Below are 21,726 nucleotides of genomic sequence, written 5' to 3'. Positions count from 1 at the left end.
AGAAAGAGCCAAATCTGCTGACACCTTGATTTTCAACTTCTGGCCTCTAGTATTGGGAGAGAATAGATTTCTGTTTTAAATCACCCAGTTTGTGGTAATTTGTTGCAGCAGTATCCTAAGAAACAAATACAGAGCTGTATGGGGTCTTGAAAACATCTGATCCAAGAGCCTCATTTTATATTTTGGAGGCCTAGAGACTTGTTCCAGTTTACACGGTAGGTGCTTAACTGAGCTCCGACTAGAATGCTTGATTGCAAATCCCGAGTTCGGTGTCCCTTTGCTGACTTTTAGCATACCCAACATGTGTGAAGCACGGGGTCAGGTGCTAGAGGGAGTGCAGAGGTAAGTCACAGCAGCTTTGCCATTAAGGAACTTCAAAGAAGTCATGGATCCAATTTTCTATGATATGGGTACAGGATGCTCTGTGATATCATTAGAGGTTATAAATCTAAACAGGTGGGACAAGTATGCATGATTGAAAAGATCAGAAAAGTCTCATTTTGGAATTGGCCTCTGTGATTGTGCTTTAACAGATGAAATTTCAGCATGGAGTTTTGGTGGGGAAAGAGGAGCCAGGAGGAGGGGGTGTAGGCTGGTGCCTTCTCGCTGCTGGCTTAGAGAGCGCCCAGAAGTTGGTGGGTGACAACCCTGTTGCTATACACCTGCAGAGGCAGGGCCAGTCAGTGAGCTGTGGGGGGAAGGGGGCAGTGCTGCCCAATGGGCTGGGAGGCACAGCATCAAGCCAGAAGGGATGATTTTCCAGGCTTAGGGTTTAATGCTATTTGCCCAATTCGATTTTGGACTTACTTGGGACCTGTCATTCCTTCCTTCTTTCCTGTTTCTCCCTTTTGGAATGGGAATGTCTACCTGGTGTGTGTCCCGTCATTGTGTTTCAGAAGCATGTAACTTGCCTGGTTTCACAGATTCATGGCTGGAGAGGAATTTTGCCTCCAGATAAATGTACCTGGAATCTCACCCATATCTGATTCAGCTGGTATGGAGATGAGAGTTGGTCTTTAGAATAACTGCTGCAATGAATTAAGACTTCTGGGGCTATTGGGATGGAATGAATGTATTTTGCATGTGAAAAGGACATGAATTTTTGAGGGGCAGATGCAAGTGCTTTTGCATTTGCAGAATGCTTTTGTCACTCCAAATTCATTTGTTGAAATCCTAACCCCCAATAAGATGGTGTCTGGAGGGGGTGGGCCTTTGGGAAGTGATTCCCTCAGGTCATAAAGATGGAGCTCTCATGACTGTGAGGTGTCCTTAATGACTAGTGTTCTTATCAAAGGCCCCAGAGGGCCCTTGCCCCTTCTGTCATGTGAGGACAGGGTGAGAAGATGCCTCCTGTGGACCAGGAAGCAGGCCCTCACCAAGCAGGCCCACACTGGATCTCCTGGTTCCTTGATCTTGGACTTCCCAGCCTCCAGAGTTGTGAGAAATTTCTGTTATTGATAAGCCACTTAGTCTATGGTTCCTGTTTAGATGGACTAAGGCAGCTAGCCATAAAAGGAACACAGAATCCAATGTGAAGGAGAGTGAACTCTGGTTACCTGTTGCTTCTCACTTCCTTCCAAACGGAATCTGGGTTTTGATAGGGTATCGACTGCTTGCCACACCATCTTGTGCCTCGGGGGAGGCTGACCTCAAATCCAAGTATGAGAGGTAGCCCAACAGGTAATGCCAGTAATGCCACACCCCTCACCAGTGCTTGAGTGAGTGATGGACACAGGAAATAATTTTGGCCAAGAGTTGTAAGGGGAAGTCTGGTGGTGGTTAGGGAAGGAGGGGATGCTTCTGGAAATATCTCAGCACCTAAGAGAAACTACAGAAAGAAAACTCTCTTCTTCCCCTGGACATTATAGTTTCTGGAGTAGAACAGGGGGAAGCATCTGCTGAAGGTGAAGCTGATACCAGGAGTGGCAAAGAAACAAGAAACAGCTCATTGGTGACAGCAACATGACACCCCTGAACCCACCTACACCTTACCTTTGAGTCTCCTGTTTAATGGCATTAATATATTTCCTTATCATCTCTGCCAACGGGAATCAGTGTTTCTGCCTCCCATTGCTGAAAGCATGGCGGGTCTTCCTGGAGGAAATGACACCTAGGCCATCTGGGAGATGAGTAGGAGTTAGATGGAAGGAGGGAGGGCTAGAGTGTTCCAGGCAGAGAGAACAGCTTCCGGGGGGTGAGGGTGGGGTGCTAAAGGGAGACACTATCACCCCGGCATTGGAGACACTGGGGGAAAAAAACCCACAGTCTATCTGGAACAGGGAATGGGGGTGGTGATGTATCTGTAGAGATGGGGAAGAAGGAGGGGGAACAGAGAGGGATACAGCCTAAGGAGGGAAACAGGAGTTGATTACAAGTAGCACAGAAGTTTACAGACTCATGTGAGGGAGACATTAGGGTATTAATTATAGGTGGGGTATTAATTAGGGAATATTAAATTGGCTCCATCGAGACATGATGAGATCCTGGCATCCAGTGGTGACAACGATAATGAAAACCAGGGACGGATGTTAAAGACACCAGGGAGGTAAAATCCATGGTATTTGGCAGTACATGAGCTAAGGGGGGAGATGGAGGCAGCATCGTCGATGCCAAGAATCGCGAGTGAGTGACTCAGAAGATGTGGTTCCCTGAAAGGCCAGTGAGGAGGGAGGAGTGGGTGGGGTGGTCTGAGGTGGAGGAGAGGACGAGAGCAGCCTTCAGCCCTGGGTTGTCCCTGCCGAGCGCCTAGACTCCCACCAGACAGGGGAGGAGGCACCGGAGCTCAGAGCTTTCTGGAACACCCGCAGGGCTGAATGAGGACACCCAATCTGTCCCCTTGCGGCTCCTCCACCGGTGATGGGAGGGCTCTGGGCTCTGACTCGGGCTCTCCCCATGCCATCCCCGCGAGGCCTGCTCCCTCACCTGCCCTTGTCCAGTGTCTGCGTGGGGCCCTCGGACCCTCTTCTGTTCCTGGGCAGGATTCAGGCTCAGCTTCTGAGTTCTTAAGTGCCTGTGCCTCGTAAATTGAAACACTTGGACTTCAAGACTATAGGCCCGGCTCTGATACAACGTGATGAACTATCTGGAAAGGCTCTGCTGGGCTGGTCTTCTCTAAGTGTCTACGTTCAGTAGGCAGGAAGGTAGGAAGCCAGAGTTAAGATGCTGGGCTGGTGCCTCAGCACAGGCAGTAGCCACCCAAGGCTGGAAAGGGATGGAAAGGTGACCTGCTGGGGCTGGACCTAGGGAGAAAATTTGGGTTAACCAGAGACACAAAGGCAGAAATCCACTGTGCCCACATGAAACCCCGCAGGGAGGGAGCGAGAGCTCCTCTTGGTCCATCTGACTGTGCCACCTGACAAGGCTCCAGGTTCAGTTTGAAGACGGGAAATGGTGGCTCCCTGAATTCCATGGCTGCTCTTGTATGGCCTCCAGCCATTTGCGATGTACAAATGAGGGTGCAGGTGGTTTGGGGCCAATGTCCTGAATGCAGTGACGACCCCCGCTCCCCGGTTCCGGGAAGATGTGGAGGAAATCCTTTGGCACCGAGCAAGCAAACAAACGCACACCCAAACAAAACAACACGAAAAGTCTGCACCGAAAACTTTCCACTTGCAAACATGTTTTTGTCACTGCCAAAGGTTTAGGATTGCAACATTTGGGCGTCTTTGGCCCCAAACCCGAGGACTCTGCAGTTTTCCCAAAGCACCTAAAATAAAGAATTCTTTTTGGCAAAAACAGTATGTTTGTAAACAGAAAGCCTTTATTTTTGAGAAACTCAATTTGCCCTTAGATGTAGAGTATTCTGAATAAAGCCCCCGAGGCTATTTTCTCTCTGCTTCTCCTGCTCCAGATTGTCACTGGCAGGTAGAAAATATCTCGTGTGTGTGTGTGTGTGTGTGTGTGTGTGTGTGGTTTCCATTAGCTGGGTGTGTGTTTGGAATTTGTGCTTGTCGGCCAGTTGCTGATTGCCTTCTGATGCTTCTCGAGAGAAAGCTTTGCAGATGAGGTGCTGGCTTCTTCCAGACTCCAGGTTTCTTGTGCCCTGGGGTCATGAAGAGATAGGGCCAAACCTCCTTGCTTCTTGTCAGACCTACCCCAGCCATCCAAGCATCGAAACCTGGTGCAAAGCACAGCTCTGAGTTGGAGTAGCTTGTTTTCTGACTTTTTTGTAGAACAACTTAACTGCTAAGGATGAGCTGTCTTTTCCCTTCGACGGCCTGTAGGTGACATCTCCCCCACCCCCATTTCTTACTAGCAGCCCCTGTTCCCATAGAAGGCTGGAATAATCTTCTCCATTTGGAGGATGATGGCCTCAGTTCCTAATTCAATCTTAGAAATAATTCTCACCCAAATACTCAAAATTGAAAATACTCTGGTCTAAAATCCTAAAATGGAAGACAGAGTTAAAATTTTGTAATATTTCTGGGCTTGGCCACGGAAGGAAGTGTATAAATAAATACATATATTTATATATGTTTTTATTAAGGTAAAATTTAAGTAGCATCAAATTAGCAATTCTAAAGCAGGCAATTTAGTGGCATTTAGTGCATGCACAGTGTTGTACAACCAATTCCCCTAATCTAGTTCCAAAACATTTTCATCACTCCAGTGTAAAACCCTCCTAACCTGTCAAGCAGTTACTTCCCAGACTCTTACCCCGCCCTGCTCCCCGCAGCCCCTGGCAACCGCGAGTTGGCATCCTGTCGCTATGGATTCACCTATAGCTGGATAAGCCAAATAAATGGAATCCTACATGTGGCCTTTTGCGTCTGGCTTCTTTCGTTTAGCATCAGGTTTTTCAGATTTATCCATTTCGTGGGGACATTTGTCCCCAAAACAAATCCCACTAAAGGGCTATTATGTCTCCTATTTAAAGTCGAATAGGAATTTGGGAAGCAGTGAGATGAACCCTGATGGGTTTGAGGACTTGGAGACACTGTCATCAGCTTCGGAGGCCAGCCTCTGCTCAGGGAAACACCCTCTGTCTTCCAACTCTGTTGTACCCTGGCTCTGTCCTGGATGATGCCTCCTGGGACCCTGACATCATGTCCTGCTCATGGCCCTTGCCATCTTCTTTCCAGCCCTGCTCCACACACAATGAACTGGCTCCCACTGCATGAATTCAGTGCCATCTTGCCTTGCTGCTGTGTGGGTGGGTTCAACAGATCTTAGAGAAAATGACTGTCTTGAAAATCAAGAAGACAAGTAGTGGATTCCTAAACTTCCAGCACTTCTCAGCTTCTTAGGCAGCCCTGTCTTAACACCTGGACAGGAAGAAGGTGCTGGATTAAGAGAATACCTGGAAAAGATTACTTAGTCATGAAAAGATTTTAGTGTATGCCTATAATAAATTTATTATAAGGATATAAACTTAAAATGGTTTTCCATATGGCCTTTTCTCTTTTATGTTTTATTACCATTGTCTCTTCATAAAAAAAAAACAACAAAAAAACAAAAAAAAATTATTGACTTTACCTGTTTTGATGTTTTTCCTCATTTTTTATATCTTCACTCTATTTTTTTAAAAAGATTTTATTTATTTATTCACGAGAGACACACAGAGGGAGGCAGAGACAAAAGCAGAGGGAGAAGCAGGTTTCCTGCAAAGAGCCAGAGGCTGAACTCGATCCCAGGACCCTGGGATCACGCCCTAAGCCGAAGGCAGATGCTCAACTGCTGAGCCACCCAAGCGTCCCATCCTCACTGTATTTTTAAAACTTTTCTGGAGGTCAAATAATTCATCCTTCTGGAATTGGAATTCTCTCATTCCCGAATTAGGAAACTGGAGTGTACTAATTTTAATAACTTTTCTGTCCTTGCTGAAACTTAGAGCGTTTACTCGGAGCGGCCTTATCTGCCCACTAGGTGGCGCTCATATGCTATTGCAAATGGGTTCTGTCCTTGAAGTCGAAGAATTTGGAAAACAATTTGTCTTCTTTTAAGGTAAATACAGGAATTCGCTCTACAATCTGTACGTGCTTTGTGGATTACAGATTTTCTTCCTCATTCTCTTCTTGACTGCTCTTTTCACTATGGCTTCATGACCAAGCGCAGGGCCTAAGTTTCAATGCTGCCTCTGTCAATCACTTGCTATAGGACCTTGAGCAACTTCAATGTTCTTAATAGAAAATGAAGTTAATAATAACACAGTAACACATACCTCATAGGGTGGTTGTGAGAATTTAAAAAAAAGTTAATATGTATTAAAGCATTTGTGTTACATTGTTTGCTTTTTAAAAAAAATACTTTGTCTTTTTCTCCCCAGCTACATGAAAAATAACTGACATTTAACATTTTATAATTTTAAGGTGTACAATGTGATGATTTGATATGCGTGTGTACAGCAAAATGATTACCACAACAGACTTAGTTACATGCTTGCTATATTATCAATATTATCAATATTGTTGATCCTCACCGGGACATTGCTAATCACTTAGACCAATGTTTCCCATACACCAGTTCAAAGACTAGTGATATCAGAATCACTTATGGATCTTGTTTAAAATATAGATGTATGAGCTCCATATCTGGAGTGTCTATTTTAGTAATTGGGGGGAAGGGCTTGGGGACCTCCATTTAGAAGTTTCTCAAGTAATTCTGATGCTCAGCTAGGTTTGGAAACAAGTGACATAGACTACCCAGGACATCCCACTGAGGTATAAGAGGTTTATGCTACCTGGACGCTGGCACTTTTTAATTCCCCTAAACATGGGGAATGTGCCATCCAAAGCTCTGTCCATTGGGATGATTCCCTCTCACTATTGTCTTTCAAGGCTACCCTGGGAATGAGGCTATTAAGCAGCCCCTGGCTATTTTTGGCTTGTACCCTCATATTCAGCTGACCCCAGGATAAATCAAGCTTGGGCTTTTTCCTTCTCCATTAGCTGTTCAAAACAGATGTTCCATGTGGCAATAAATATGAGCTAAGGAGATGGTGGTAATGCAATGGTGGTAAGTACTGTGGGGGGTCTGGGCTGCCTGATTGTATGGCTTGCTTATGCCCTTGATATGGAGATCTGCTTCACAAGGGATTACAGCTGGGCTTGCCCAACCATGTGGCTTGATGGGTATGATGCAACCCAGCCTGTCATGGATGACTGGTTACTTGGTGTCCTGGGGTCAGGTACTCTCCATTTCTTCCAGGGCCCAATAGCATGCTAGGAACTGTTCTCTCTAGACTTGTGTAGTTATTTGCTGTAGTTGACATGGCCTGCTCCAGAAATTTAAGTGTCTACCTGAGTCGTGATTTTCCTAATGTAGATTGCCAAAACTTCCACACAGTGTCTTTTTTCCATCACTAATGCTTCTAACGCCATAGGGTCTGCTGGGACATAAGGCTTAAATTGGTAAGCCACTTGCCTTTCAGCCTGGACCTTTTTTACAGACCCTTTTCCTGTTTGGCTCCTATTCAAAACACTTGGGTCCCTTGTTAAATGGATGTGAGCAGTATTCCTAACTGCCGAATCCAAAGAGCCCAAAGAAACCCACTGAGTGTTGTGCTGAAGTCTTTGCTTTAGTGAGGGGGAGATGCAATAATTTGTTCTTTCCTTTGGCTAAGATGTCTTGGCATACCCCAGATCTGGGTTCTTTATTTTTTATTTTTAAAGATTTTATTTATTTGAGAGAGAGAGAGAGAGAGAGAGAGAGAGAGAATGAGAATGAGCAGGAAGGGCAGAGGGAGAGAGGGAGAAACAGACTCCCTGCTGAGCAGGGAGCCCAAGATCATGACATGAGCTGAAGGCAGGTATTTAACTGACTGAGCCACCCAGGCATGATCTGGGACCTGTACTGCTGTGGCAAGCCCTTGGGTCCTCATGGAGTTACTTCCCATTGTGTTTATTGCATGAATCTGACTTATAAAAAGCCCCAGGGTATTTGCCACTTGTTGCTCATCAGGCCTCGTTCACATGGTGTCATCACCAGGGTGATGCTCTGCAGATGTCCAGCTGGTCCAGGCCTCCTCAGACTGTATGATGACAGAGAGGGGAGAGTTAACACAGCCTTGGGTCAACACTGAAAGTGAATACCTTTGTCTGTTTTGAGTAAAGGCAAACTGTTTCTGATCCTCCTTCTGGATACGGGTGCAAAGGGCACAATCCCCAGATCAGAGGCTCTATTCTGTGTACCTGAGCATCCTCCACTTTAGTTAAGATATACTGTCTAGCAAGGAAGCCTCAGTTTCAGTTCACGGGCGTCCATCATCCTCCAGCACCCGTCTGGTTTCTTTCTGCAGGGACCAGACTGATTAATTAAATGGTGATATGATAGGGGCCACGCCATGCATCCTGCAAATCTTTGAAGGTAATTCTAAGCTTTAGAATCCACCCCAAGATATGATGTTTTTTAATTTGCTATCTTGGCTAGGGTAGGGGGCAGTTTTAGAGTCTTCCCCTTAGATTGCCTCACTATGGTAGCTCTTATCTGCGTGGGCAGTTGCCACTGCCAAGTATTCCCATCCCTGTGATTCATGTACGGTCTAGAGTAATGGCTAGGGAATGGGTTCACTCACCCAGTGTCCTGATCCTCCAGCACGGAGTCCTCTGGGGAGGAGGTGGGAAGGGGGGAGGGGGACTTGGTGGGGAGTGAGGGGAGAGATGGATGGAGCAATACTTTGGTTAGTTGCTGTACCTGGCCTCTGGGGGCGCTGTTCTGGAACACTCATCTCTTACCTCTGCCGAGATCACCCTCAGAACATGACTTTGACTTTGCTACTCATTAGGACAATTGTCAGTCCAGCTTCCAGTAGCTGAGTACAGCTGCTGGCCTCTCGCATTTTGGGTCTTTTTTTTTTTTATATTTCATTTATTCATGAGAGACACAAAGAGAGAGATAGAGACATAGGCAGAGGGAGAAGCAGGCTCCATGCAAGGAGCCAGATGTGGGACTCCATCCCAGGTCCCCAGGATCACGCCCTGGGCCAAAGGCAGGCGCTCAATCTCTGAGCCACCCAGGGATCCCTCGTATTTTGGGTCTTGTCATCCCCATTGTTAAACCAGTGGGCTGCAGAATTCTGTATTGCCGTCTCCTGCCGCCCTGCCCTGCAGAGAAGGGCACCCACTGAGGTTTCCAGTGATGCTGTCAGCTGACCAGCTCACTCGTCATCGCTTCAGCAGGTGGCATGCCCTCAGCGTCTTCCCATGGAAGAGCATCTGCTGGGTTTTCTGGCCTCACACGGAATGTTCGGTCATGCTGCCCACACTCCCCTGAGCCTTTCTATCCTTCCTTCACTGTCCATCATGCAGTTCTGGCACTTTGTTCTTCTTTAGAATGGCCATCATTTGCTCCAAGCTTCCAAGAGCCACTCCAGCAGCAAGCTAGTTCTACCTCTTGGAGTTTATTCGGGGTGTTGTATGAATTGTGTAACCCCCCCCCGCCCCGCGACCACCATAAATCCATATGTTGAAGTACTAAACTCCTGTACCTCTGAATGTGATTGTGTTTGCATACAGGCTCTTCAAAGGAATAATTAAATTAAAATGAGGCCATTAGGGTGAGCCCTAATCTAATCTGACTGGTGTCTTTAGAAGAAGAGGAGATTAGGACGCACACACACACAGACGGAAGACCTCGTGAGGACCCGGGGGGGGGGGGGGGAAGGCAGCCACCTACAAGCCAAGGAAGGAGGCCCTCAGAGGAAACTAACCCTGCTGACACTCTGATACCAGTCTTCTAGATTCCAGGACTGTGAGGAAATGCATATCTGTAGTTTAAGCCTCCGGGTCTGTGGTGCTTTGTTCCAGCAGCCTGAGCAGACTGATCCAGGTGTTGCATCCATAGCACAGGACAGTGTTCCCTTGTTGATACACTGTTCCTTCTTCGACTTTGTGTCCTGCCCCTGATCCAGAGCCCCGAGGGCCAGCGTCTCCATCCTCTCCCGGCTCCAGCCAGGACATGGTGCCTGGGGCCTGCAGGTCCTTCAGGGGCCATCCCTTTCCTCCCTTGGAAAGCCCAGCATTTATTTCCCTGGCTCATCATTGTGACCTAAGGCTAGTGGCCTGAGGGGAGGGGGTAGAGATTCTGTGTGTGTGTGTGTGTGTGTGTGTGTGTGTGCATCTCTCAGGGTAAAGGTCTCTGCACAATGTCCTCAAGCAATAGGAAGGCTCTAGCCCTGACTGGGAGGAGTGGCCTCTTCTGGAGGCTCAGAGAATTCGAGGGGCTCTAGGATTCAAGACCGGAGGGCATCGCTCTGGACAGCCCTACTCCGTACGTCAGGATGCCGTTCTTTTATACAGGAGCTCGGAGTTTTGCCCTAGCAGAGTTGCCAGGTTGGGGGATAAAGTTCTGTGTAGCTCTGCTGGCTTTCCGAGTGAGTCCCGGGCCTGATCCTTAGCTTTCTCTGCAATTTGAATATGAGTGGCCGAGTCCCTTCACAGACTGGCAAGGAAGACTTCTGGCTGCCACGCTTAGTATTCAGCTGATGGTTGATGTCCTTAGACCTTCATGGTGACTCTCCCAAACATCAGCAGCCCCCAGCAATGGGGAATCTCATGTCTTGGGAAAGACTCCATCCCATAGGGATTTCTCAAGCAACTGATGCTTGAGTGTTTCCTGCCCCATAGGCCACCCTAGTTCACTGTGGTGGAAGTTTCAGCAACTACACTCCCTCTGTGAGCCAGGGGCTACATGGTGGGGTCCTCATTGCTGGCCAGGCAGTGGGTAGTCAAGCTCCAGAATCCTATCCGCGAGCCTCCACTGTCCTGAAGCACTTCTGGTGTGAGGCTGGGTTCCAGGGAGGCAGACTCTGAGGGGGGCATTAGCATGTGGGATCTTTGTTAGGGGGCACTCTTACGATCCAGGAGGAAGGAATGAAGCAGGAAGGGGGAGATGAGAGGCTACACAATGCTGCTGTTACCCCCCTGGGACACTGGCGTGGTCCTTGGAGTCATGCTGAGTCAAAACAGGAGGGTCAGGCTGTCATGCTCCTGACCTGTCAGTGGGTCCTTGGATTCCAGCTGTTGCAGGAAAAGGGTATGATCTTGTGCAAAGTGGTTCCCTTCAGCCAAAGGCAGCATCTGCAGAGGACAGACTGCCCCCCCCCCGCCCCCCAGCCCTGGGGAAATGCACCCGTCGGTCCTGAAGAAGTTCTGGAAAATGCAGGAGGCATTCAAGACAATAAGCCAAAACGTCTTCATTCTTCTGGGGTCACTTTGAACTTCAGGCTGGTCAAGGCTCCGTGCTGACACCTCCTTCTGGTGGATGGAGCACAAAGCCGGGATTGTGCCCCAAGCTGGAAGCAGCACGTGGACAGGCGTGCTGTCATTCGAGGGGTTACTCTTCTTATCCCAGGGAGTGGCAGTCATCTCCAGGAAGGTGTGTGACCCTAGAAGGCTCTGGCCCCGCTCAGCCGCCTTGGTCTCTTGGACACGGGTTCTCTGGTGTGAATCCGAGCTCCCACCTGCTGCTGGGCTGTCATCAAGCCAGAAGTGACACTGAGACAGCCCAGCTGCCACTGGCGCACGGGGAGCGGGTGAAGGTGAAGCCGGGGACTGCAGGCAGAGGCGCACCGGGGCTCACCCGCACGTTGGAGCAGCACATCCCAGGGCTGCACATCCCAGGGCCGACCACAACAAAAGCTCCAAAGAGGAAAGGTCAGACCCATGAAGTGCTATTTGTTTTCACTGAAACTTGATCCCTCCCACTTAACACCGGTCTAACCAGCAACGGAATCAATTACCACGTGTCAGCCCGAAATCTGACACAAGGAATGAAAGAAGGACACAACCTCCCCAGGGGGGTGGCAGGCGGGCAGAGAGGGCCGGGGAGAGAGGGCTGGGGGGGGGGGGCGCCTGATGAGCCACTCCGTCCTGTAACTAAGGGTTAAAGACCCGCTTCCCTTCCCTGGCTCCCTCTGCTGCGCGATCCGGGGCCTCGTTACCCGCGCTGCTGGCTGTTTCTGTCGCCAAGGGTGGTCAGCAGGCCTGTGAGGTTATTCGACTTCGGTTACAGAAGTTGCTCCATTTAATAATGGAAGACCCAGAGGTTCTAGACAGTGATTATTTCATCTTGCTCTAGGAGCGAGAAGTCCTGGCGGATCAAGTTCGGCCGCCGTGCCTATTTGAGCTGATTGGGTTCCTGCCTTTCTTGGGCTTGTGTTAAGTGTGGTGTCAGCTCGTCCGAGGGCCCGGTTCGGGTGACGTCATCCACTTTCCACATTTATGCAAGTCTCCCAAAGAGAGCTCCCCGGGGCTGCTCGGGCTGAAACCAGAAAAGTTCAGTGGATGAATCTGGGCAGACGTGCTCTTTCACCAGCTCCGATTAAGTAAGAAGTTTCTGTCCATAAAGAACACCTGAAGTCTGAACCTTTCATCACTAGGGGCCTACGATACAGAAATCTCTTGCCTTTCGATAGAGCATTAGATGGACATTGTCTTGTTCTTTTTCTTTCTTTTTTTTAAAAATAGGCGTTTATTTATTTATTAGAGAGAGAGCCAGAGAGAGCGAGAGAGCGTGGTCGCGGGGAGGGGCAGAGGGAGATGGAGAAGCAGGGAGCCCCAGGTAGTGCTTGGTCCCAGGATCCCGGGATCATGACCTGAGCGGAAGGCAGCTGCTTCCCCAGCTGAGCCACTCAGGTGGGTATTTTCTAATCTGTTCTGTAAATGGTTTTGCCTCTCCGATTGCCCTAGCGTATGAATGTTCAAAGTGCGAAGCATTGATTGGAGCATAGGTGCAAGAAGCAGGAAGCATCCTTCAGAGATCCTGGTGGCATAAAAGGTATTTCCATTTATCAGCAGGAATTAATGAAGAGCCGAATTGCTGCGCAACCGGATGATTCCATGGTGGGTGGAATAGCACGTGGCCTGCTTATGGATGAATCAGGAACTTATCCTTTGCTGCACTCATTACCGCCAAGGGGTCTTATGGTATCGAGACCTCTTGACCACACTACTTTCAGATTATTTCTTTTCTTCTGACCTATGTGAATGCTCAGTCTTTGGTTCCTTTGTCGGCAGAGAGAGATTTGCAGGCTCTCTTTCTCTTTGCTTTTTCAAAGCAATGCCACCGACAGGCAGGATTTTCTTTGCTGCTGGCAATGTAATGCTCCTCGAATCTTCATCATCATCTCTGCTCCTTGGTTCCCTGGGCTCACCTCTGCACCCCTCTCTGGGTCGAAACTGTCTTCCTGACACCTTAAACTCAGCGCTGTCAAAATGGCATCAATCATCTCTCCCTGGCTTGTATCCTTCTTCCCATCTCTTCTCCATTTCCAATGTGGGAGCGAATTCCCCGGGGTCACTTAAGCTTGAAACCTGAGATACTTTCTTGATCCTCCCCATCTCCCTTATCCCCTACATCATCAGATGCTATTGATTTTTGCCTCCTAAATATTTCTCACATTTGCCCCTCTGCCATCCTGCCACTTGGGCCTCATTTTATGCCACCATATTCTTTTTCTGCCTATTCTGACAGCCTCAGACTCTCATCTCTGTGGCTTTGCTTATGTTTTTTTCCTTTTCTGGAGTGTGTTCCTTTTTTTTTTTTTTGGCTTTTTCTTTAAAGATTTTATTTATTTATGAGAGATACAGAGAGGCAGAGACATAGGCAGAGGGAGAAGCAGTCTCTCCCCCAAGGAGCCCAATGTGGGACTCGATCCGGGGACGCCGGGATCACACGCTGAGCCAAAGGCAGATGCTCAACCACTGAGCCACCCAGGCGTCCCTAGCTTTTCCTTTTTAACCAGCAAACCTGAAGACTTTAAGACTCAAATTGGGGGTCACTTATTAAAAGAGGAAGCATCGGTTACTTCATTGTTTTCACATCTGCATTTTCTCTTGCATTCTCTTTCTTAATTCCCTCCCTAACTGTCCACCTTTCCCAGTTGGAAGGTCTGGAGTCATCTTTAGCCCCTCAGATGCTATCAGTTACCCATGTTGAATTACTGCTGAAATGCACCTGCTTTTCTTCCTGTCTCCACCATTGATTTTCAGGTTGAAGCCCACCTGATTTTGGCATAAGCCGTACACTCATCTCCCAGTGAATCTTTCCTCCTCATTCCAACCTTCAGCTCACCATGAGATTCATCTGTCTCAAGTCCTTCTTTGTTCAAAACCTTCTCTGAACCCATTTTCCGCAGAGAAATGTCCTAAGTCCCTAGCACACATTTGGAGCCCTTTACAACCTGGTTCTAATTTACCATGTTGAGGACAGGTGTTGTCATGTCCCCCCACTCTACCCCCATCTTGCATTCCTAGTGCCTCTCACCTGGCCTGCCCTCCAAGCCCCCCCAGTACCAGCTGCCTTAGAGCTGAGCCATCCTTCTCATGTTCTTGGCCTATGGCCATGCTATTCTTGATTGGGGGCTTCTCTGGGTGTTGAAGTCCTGCTTACCTTTTAAGACCTAACGTAAATGGAATCACCATGTAAAGACTCTCCTGATTCCACCACTGAGAACAGATCACTTTTTCCTTGCAGTTTTTTTTTTAATTTATTTTTATTTATTTGAGAGAAACAGATTTAGTGACAGATAGCGAGAGAGAGCAGGAACAGGGAGGAGAGGGAGAAGCAGTCTCCCCACTGAGCAGGGAGCCAGATGTGGGACTCGATCCCAGGACCCTGGGATCATGACCTGAGCTGAGGGCAGATGCTTAACCAGCCCACCCACGCTGCCCTTCCTTACAGGCTTGATGTCACTTACGACCCTGGTTTGCAATTTGCCAGTCAGCCCAGAATTACAGGCACTTAAGTGTCTGTTTCTCTTGAGCTTGTGGACAACACCCCAGAGAAGGGATGTGTTTGATTGCTGTGTTCCTCAGTACCTCGATTTAGCAACTACTCATGAAATCCATGACAAGAAATAGGAGCCATGTACTATATTATATTTACGATATTTTTTATGTGAGTATAGTTGACATACAATTCTACATTAGTTTCAGGTGCATAGCATAGTGGTTCAAAGGTTGTACATTATGCTATGCTCACCAGAAGTGTAGCTACCAGCTGTCACCATGCTACAGGTCACCATGCTACATGCCACCAGTACTACAGGATCATTGGCTATATTCTTTGCTGTGCCTTTTATTCCCCTGACTTATTCATTCCATAACCGAAAGCCTGCCTATGTATAAACGACTGGAAGCCTGTATATAAAGACCATGAACTTTAAACGTCTATTTCAAAAGGAAAGTTCCTATTTTTCCTTGAAGTATAATTGACATATGACATTATATTAGTTTCAAGTGTACAACAAAATAATTCGGTATTTGTATATATTTAAAAATGATCACTGCGATAAGTCAACATCTCCCCATACATAGAGAAGTTTTTCCTTGTGATGAGAACTTTTAAGATCTAAAAAAGCGTTCTTTATTTTTGATGGTGTTCCTTTTTACATCTGCACTATTATTTCTAAAATCTTTATTAATACGAAACACATACCGGATATCTTGTCTTTTTAAATACTTCGTCCAAACACTTAATTTGAAAACTATAAGGTAGGATTCATATAAGCACAACAGAAAAAAACGTTTCCGAATTGTGATTTAAAAGTAATCATTTGCTGGGTTTAAACTTTATGTTTCAAACTGGAGCTTGTACAGCATGAATCAGGTGTGATGCAGTCTCTCTGGCTTTGGTGGGACAGGGCTCCCACCCCAAGGAATTTTCTTTAACAGTGGCCTCTGATGTTCAGGGACTGGATCAGTGGAAATGAATAGCCAAAACCATATCTTGCTACATAATAAATGGTTGTCGGATGTAATGCACAATCTCCATATATATATGTATACATATATAGTGAACATGTGGACAACAGATGATTTTTAGATGTGACTAACATACTCATTAGGCATTTTAAGCAAAATTCTCCACTAGTCTCATTGTCCTGAAGTTGAAATACAAGAAGTTGACTGTGCTTCAGAATCCTGAAGTTTAACTGGGATCCCTTTGAAGTCTTTTATTATGATTGATGAATCATTTCAACATTTTCCTACATTCAAAGGCCCACAGTAAAAGATAAAATCAAGTACCTTACTAATCAAGGATACCACAAAAGACTGGAAATCAGGCGAAAATGTGACATGAGCAGTAATACTAAACTCAAAAACCTGTATCAATCACTACAAATTTCAAAAGAATTTGGAAACATTTAAAGCTTTTAAAAAGTGCACAGGACTGATTTCAGAAACCATTTGGGAAATATTTGGGTGTTATTTGTAATAGAAATAAACCCACTTTGATACTTTCTTCAAGCAAATGTTTTACAATAGAGTTTGGCATCACAAATCAAGGATGGAGAAAGGTTCTGTACCTGTCTGTTTGCAAGTGGATTCCCAGGATAGGGCTGGGTTTCCGCCCCATGTCTGTGACAGCTGCTGATGAGACGAAACTTGCTTTTTTAAGGGAGGCTACTTTTATGCCCAGATGGGGAGGGTTATCACCCACAGACTGAGGTTTTGGGGTTTTGGGGTTCTTGGCAAGGACTGCTAAAGATCTGACTTATCCTTTATTCCACTTTCAACACTCAGAGACAAGCCCCATGGATGACTGATTCCTGAAACTGCCCTGCTGAGAGGTGAAGAGGAAACTTCCAGCACCCTGGGAGGAGCATGAGGATAGGTTCACAGTGGGAACCCACAGAAGAGGAGCTGCCCAGCTCAGGGAGCCAGTGAAATCACAGTGATCATTAACAGGGCAAGATAGTGAACAAAGGAGACTTAGATATCAAGACTGTCAAGGGCAAGGATCCAGATCATGCCCTCAAAACAACAAATTCCAGAGAGGTGTTGAAATCGAAGGTTGGCAACTTCTTATAATCTGGCTTCACCCCCATTTTTAAAAACTAGGAACTGAGTCCCCACAATTGGGTTGGATCAGCTATTTGTCCAGGCCAAGACTGCCATTGTCTTATAGACTTGCTTCATTGTGTTACTTCCTGGGTCAGAAATCATCACCCATCCTCCCCTCCTTTAAGCGGCAGCCCAGAGTCTTTAGCCAGTATTCCAAGCCATCTAAGCACTGGGTCAGGCTGGCTCTTGCAGGCTTACTTCCCCTATCCTATAACATTACCAGAATGATTTTCCCTTTTTGCTCTCATCCAATAGCAACATTGCCCAGACTCAAAACACTGTCTCACATCTCATTACCTCCAGAAAAACTTCCCAGATCACCCAACATAAATGAGACCATTTCCTCTTTTATGCCTCGAAGAGTCTCCTGGCTTGTCACCTTCATGATGCTCAGTCCACGCTGTCTAGGGCTGTTGCCCTGTATGTTCCCATTGAGAATCTTGAGCTTCTATAAGCTCATAGACAATAAAGGACACTCTGTTTTTCCTTTTCAGCAGCACTGGGCACAATGCCTAGCATGCACAGCAATGGCTCAGCACATATTGTGGAGCTAACCAGGTAAATTGGGTTTTATGTAATGGTTGGTACCTAAAGTAGCTTACATATAAGCCCATCCATCTATCCATCCATCCATCCATCCATCCATCCATCCATCCATCCATCCATTTCTACATTGACTACATATTCTATCCAGCTCAGTGCTTGGTCCTGGAAATACCGCAATGAGCAATAAAGTCATGATGCCTATCATCACAGAGTTTATAATCTTGTAGAGGAAAAGAAATAGTTACACAACTAACCATCACAATATGGTGGATTACTCTTATAGAATGCTTACTCCGTGCCAGTCATTATGCTAAATTCTTCTTCATATTATGTTATTGAATTTTCATTACCACCATTGGAGATAAGCATTATTATCACTTTCTTCTGGATAAGGGAATGGTAGCTTAGCATATTTGTTATCTTAACTCCCCAAAGCCATCTGGCTAGTGAGCGGGAAAGCGGGAGACTGACCCAGACTGTTTGACTCCAGAGCTGGTGCTTTTTAACCACCACGTGGTATAAATAATTACTGATATTAGAGGGATGACAGATACCACAAATATCACATGTGTTAGTTTCCTATGGCTGCTGTAACAAATTACCACAAACTTAGTGTCTCGAAACAACACACATTTATTATCTTAAAGTTCTTTGGGTCAGAAATCTAACATGGGTCTCACCAGGCTAAAGCCAAGTTGTGGGCAGGACTACATTCCATCAGAGGCACTAGGGGGAATCCCATTGCCTTGCCTTTTCCAGCTAGAGCTGCCAGCTTTCCTTGACCCATGGCCCCTTCCTGGATCTTCAAAGCCATCAGAGTCATTTCTCTCTGACCAGGCTTCTAACTTCATATTTTTCTCTGACTACCAGTGAGAAAGATTCTCTGCTTAAGGACTCATGTGATTATGTCTGGCCCACTTGGTAATCCAGGACAATCTCCCTATCTCAAGATTCATAGCTGCATGACCCCTTTTACCATGTAAGGTGACATAGTAACAGGTTCCAAAGATTAGGGATATCTTGCGGGGTGGGCACTATTCTATGGCCATACAATAAGATGATGTAACAAGGGGAGCAGTTGAGGGGTATAGGAAGGGCTTAGGCTTCCCGGGAGGGACAGGCACTCCAGGCTGAGGACCAAGGAGGTGCAAAGCCTCTGAAAAGCCACAGAGTTGGGGCCTTACCAAGTCTGAGAGTGACCAAATGTGGTGAATAGAGGAGGAGGAGTGGCTCCTGCTGTGGCTGGAGAGGATGGCAGGGATCAGATCTTGAGAAACATGCCCTGCAGGTAGGGGAAGGATTCCGTTATGATTCTAGGAGAAAATGACAGTAAGTAAAAGTGTCAAAAAAAGGACATGATAGATTTGCATTTTCAGATCACTCTGCTACTGTGTAGAGAACAGGTTGGAGGGGAGCATAAGTGCACACAATTAGTAGGGTATTTCAGTAGTTCATGTGGGAGATGTTGATGGCTTAGACTACGATGGGGCACTGCAGGTGAAGAGAGGCCAGTCTGGGCTCTTCTCCAGAGCAGATAGCAGGGTTGGGGATTGCCTGAATGTGAAGTAAGGGAGACATATTCAAGTTTCTAAGTGGGATAATCAGAGTGGGTAAGGCCTTTCATGTTGACACAGTGGTCGCTAGAGAACGCCAGGCTTGTGGAGGGGAGTGAGAATGACCAGAACCAAGTGTCTGTAGGAGTAGCAAAGACAATTAATATAGGAAAGAAAATTTATCATGGTGGTAGGAGGCCAGCAAGCAGCAACAGGGAAAAATTTAGCAGAATCATTCCTTTTAGTTCTTGTAATTGAATATTTACAGAGGCCATACTGTCCCCCCCCCCCCCAAAAGCTCTATTGTTTCCATTTGGTTCATGGCTTGGGAGAGGTCTCCAGGGTAGCTAAGCTACCTAGTGGCTGCAGGGACAAGCCCTGGCACCAGGGGGATGCCAGAGGAGCCCCTCAACGACTTCAGAGATGCCTAGTCATGCTTGCAGGTGATCCTTTTGAAAAACTATTTGCCCAGTCCAGCTTGAAGGCCAGCCAGCCTGTTGAGGTGAGTCAGGTGGCCACCATCTTCTTGATGAGTTTCACCTCCTCTCTAGAACATGGTTCTCCAGGAAGTCCACAGAGATGGAGTTGTGTGTAGACACAGCCAGGGCACACAGATCCAAAAGGGCCTGGTTCAGGTTCTTCTCCAGAACCAGGGTGGCTTCCATGAAATACAGGGCTTTACTCTATTCATCCTGGGATGCTTCTGCACGTTCTGGGAGAGGCTGTAGCCACTGCACTGGTTTTGCATCTTCAACACCCTTGCAATTCTTCTAAGCCAGCTCATGGAAGAAGTGGTCCAGCCCTCCAGTGCCACATTGTTCACGGTGGAAATAGAAGCCCAGACAGTAGTAGGTGTAGGAGACCCACAGATGCATGTTGACCAGGAACCTGATGGCAACCTCCACCTCAATGGAATAATTCTGTTGAATCTGGGAGCTCATGGTAGATCAGTAATAAGGAGCTAAGCTCAAGTGAGGATGTTGGCTCATCCTGAAGTCAGAGGGTGACTGAGAAGATGGTTCTGAAGGTTGTGCCTATATAAAAGGTTGGAGGGTGGTTGCAGACTGGTGGAAGGGGCATCCCTGGGTCTGTTTGATCCCAAGACTGTTGAAGCAAGAGACTGGGGATACTTTGCCTGCAGAGGCCATATGTATGTATGTATGTATGTATTTATTTATTTATTTATTTGCCATATTGCTTTAAGAGGACTCAGTACACACAGTTAAAATGTCTTCTGGAAAATTACGCAGACCAAATATTCTGATTGTTGGTTTGGTTTGATTAAGGGTGACAGATCTGTTATCATATTTCAGCCTCGCCATCTTAATAACCAAACATACTTTTTGCTTCCTTGCACATGATACCTTTGTGCACACGTATATTTCTTCTGATCCTTAGCCCGATGACAGAATGATTCTTTGGGCACAGTATAGTATAACCTTGATTTTTAATAAGATTCATTTTGTTCTTTAGTGAACACATATAGAATTGTATATTTCAACAAGGTTCACATTTTGCAAAAAGAAGATTCTAGACAAATACGTTTGGGCATGAGTTAATGATGGGACTTAACAAGGAAAAGCCATCAACCCACCATGCAAAACTGAATAACCGAATGACATGCACACACTTGTAACCTACCAAGTTACTTTATATACCTGTCCTGGGATGAGAGTCCATAATTATCTTATTTAGATCTTATAATATGTCCACATCTACTAACATACGTTAGGTTTAGAAACTCCATACTGGAAGAGAATAGATTCTCCCAGAAAGCAAGAACACTTTGGAATTCCTTGGCCTCCCATTTATCCCTGGGGACTATAGTTGTCTGCAGGCGGGGTTGACTCAGATGCCCAGAGTTCTGTGGAGAGACATCCCTTTTGGTCTTTCCTATAGTCTGTCAGTGGTTCTCAAACTTCAGTGAGCTTAAGAATTACCCTATATCTAAAGGGCTGTATCAATAAAGCGATGGATCTCATGCTTGTCTTGCAATGTAAGACAATTTTAAGGGTATTTTAGACTTTAATTTTTGCCTCTGGTGCTGATTTTAGAACCTAAACGCCATGGGGTTCTGGGAACCCAGTGCAATCTGGGGCTATAATTCCATGTCTGATTTTGGGAGGCATTTCAGCACCTACCTCTGAACAGAAAAAGCAGCTGCAGTTAGAGATAGCAGGGGGACACATCATCGTGAACCTGATTAGATAACCAGAAGGGAATAAGCACCCTGTGGTCATGTGTGTGGTAAAGAGGTCCTGGAGTAGCAAAACAGCAGATATTAGTTGTCACATGCCAGTGCAAGAACAGAGGTGGACCTAGGGTATATGCAATGAGATTCCTTTCCACGGGAAGGACCAAGGTTATCACCTGGTGTTGTACAAGCAAAGGCCTATTGTAGTTTCAGTAAAGGGAAGTATTGGGAGCATCCCACTGCTTGTGGTACACACAATATTGCCATAGGCCAGACAAGCTCTAGCACTGACTTTTATAGTTGCATTAGCCCCTGCCATGTTAAAACAGACGCATTAATTTGAAGTTTTGTGGCTTTTTATCACCTTGATTACATTTATTTTAAGTGTTATTGTGATTTTATAGTGGCCGAAGTGTTCTAAGTGGAGGAAACTTATTTCTAGTTTTTGGTGGGTTATTTAAGAAATATTACAATATAAGCAAATTACTCAGACTTGGGGCATAATGCATTTGGTGTTGCATAGAAATCAGGAGCTTATAAACTCCAGCCCATTCTCAAATACTCACTGCACATGTGGGATCTAAAGGTGAGTAGGTGGGGATGTCTGGGTGGCTCAGCAGTTGAGTGTCTGCCTTTGGATTCTGGGGTC

General features: G+C 46.4%; 1 long non-coding RNA gene across 1 annotated transcript in view; it reads left to right on the top strand.

The window, feature by feature from the left end:
• The window catches only part of LOC112661784 (uncharacterized), a 47,382-nt gene extending 29,848 nt beyond the window's left edge, over positions 1-17,534 (top strand). Inside the window, exon 3 of the long non-coding RNA XR_003137964.3 lies at positions 16,464-17,534. This is a non-coding gene — a long non-coding RNA (uncharacterized LOC112661784). The remainder of the gene's footprint in view (positions 1-16,463) is intronic.
• The last annotated feature ends 4,192 nt before the right edge of the window (positions 17,535-21,726 follow it).

The sequence above is a fragment of the Canis lupus genome, chromosome 31 (assembly GCF_003254725.2).
Source record: "Canis lupus dingo isolate Sandy chromosome 31, ASM325472v2, whole genome shotgun sequence".
Lineage (NCBI taxonomy): Eukaryota > Metazoa > Chordata > Mammalia > Carnivora > Canidae > Canis > Canis lupus.
The sequence above is the reverse complement of the archived record's forward strand: the minus strand, read 5'-3'. Positions and strand labels throughout refer to the sequence as shown.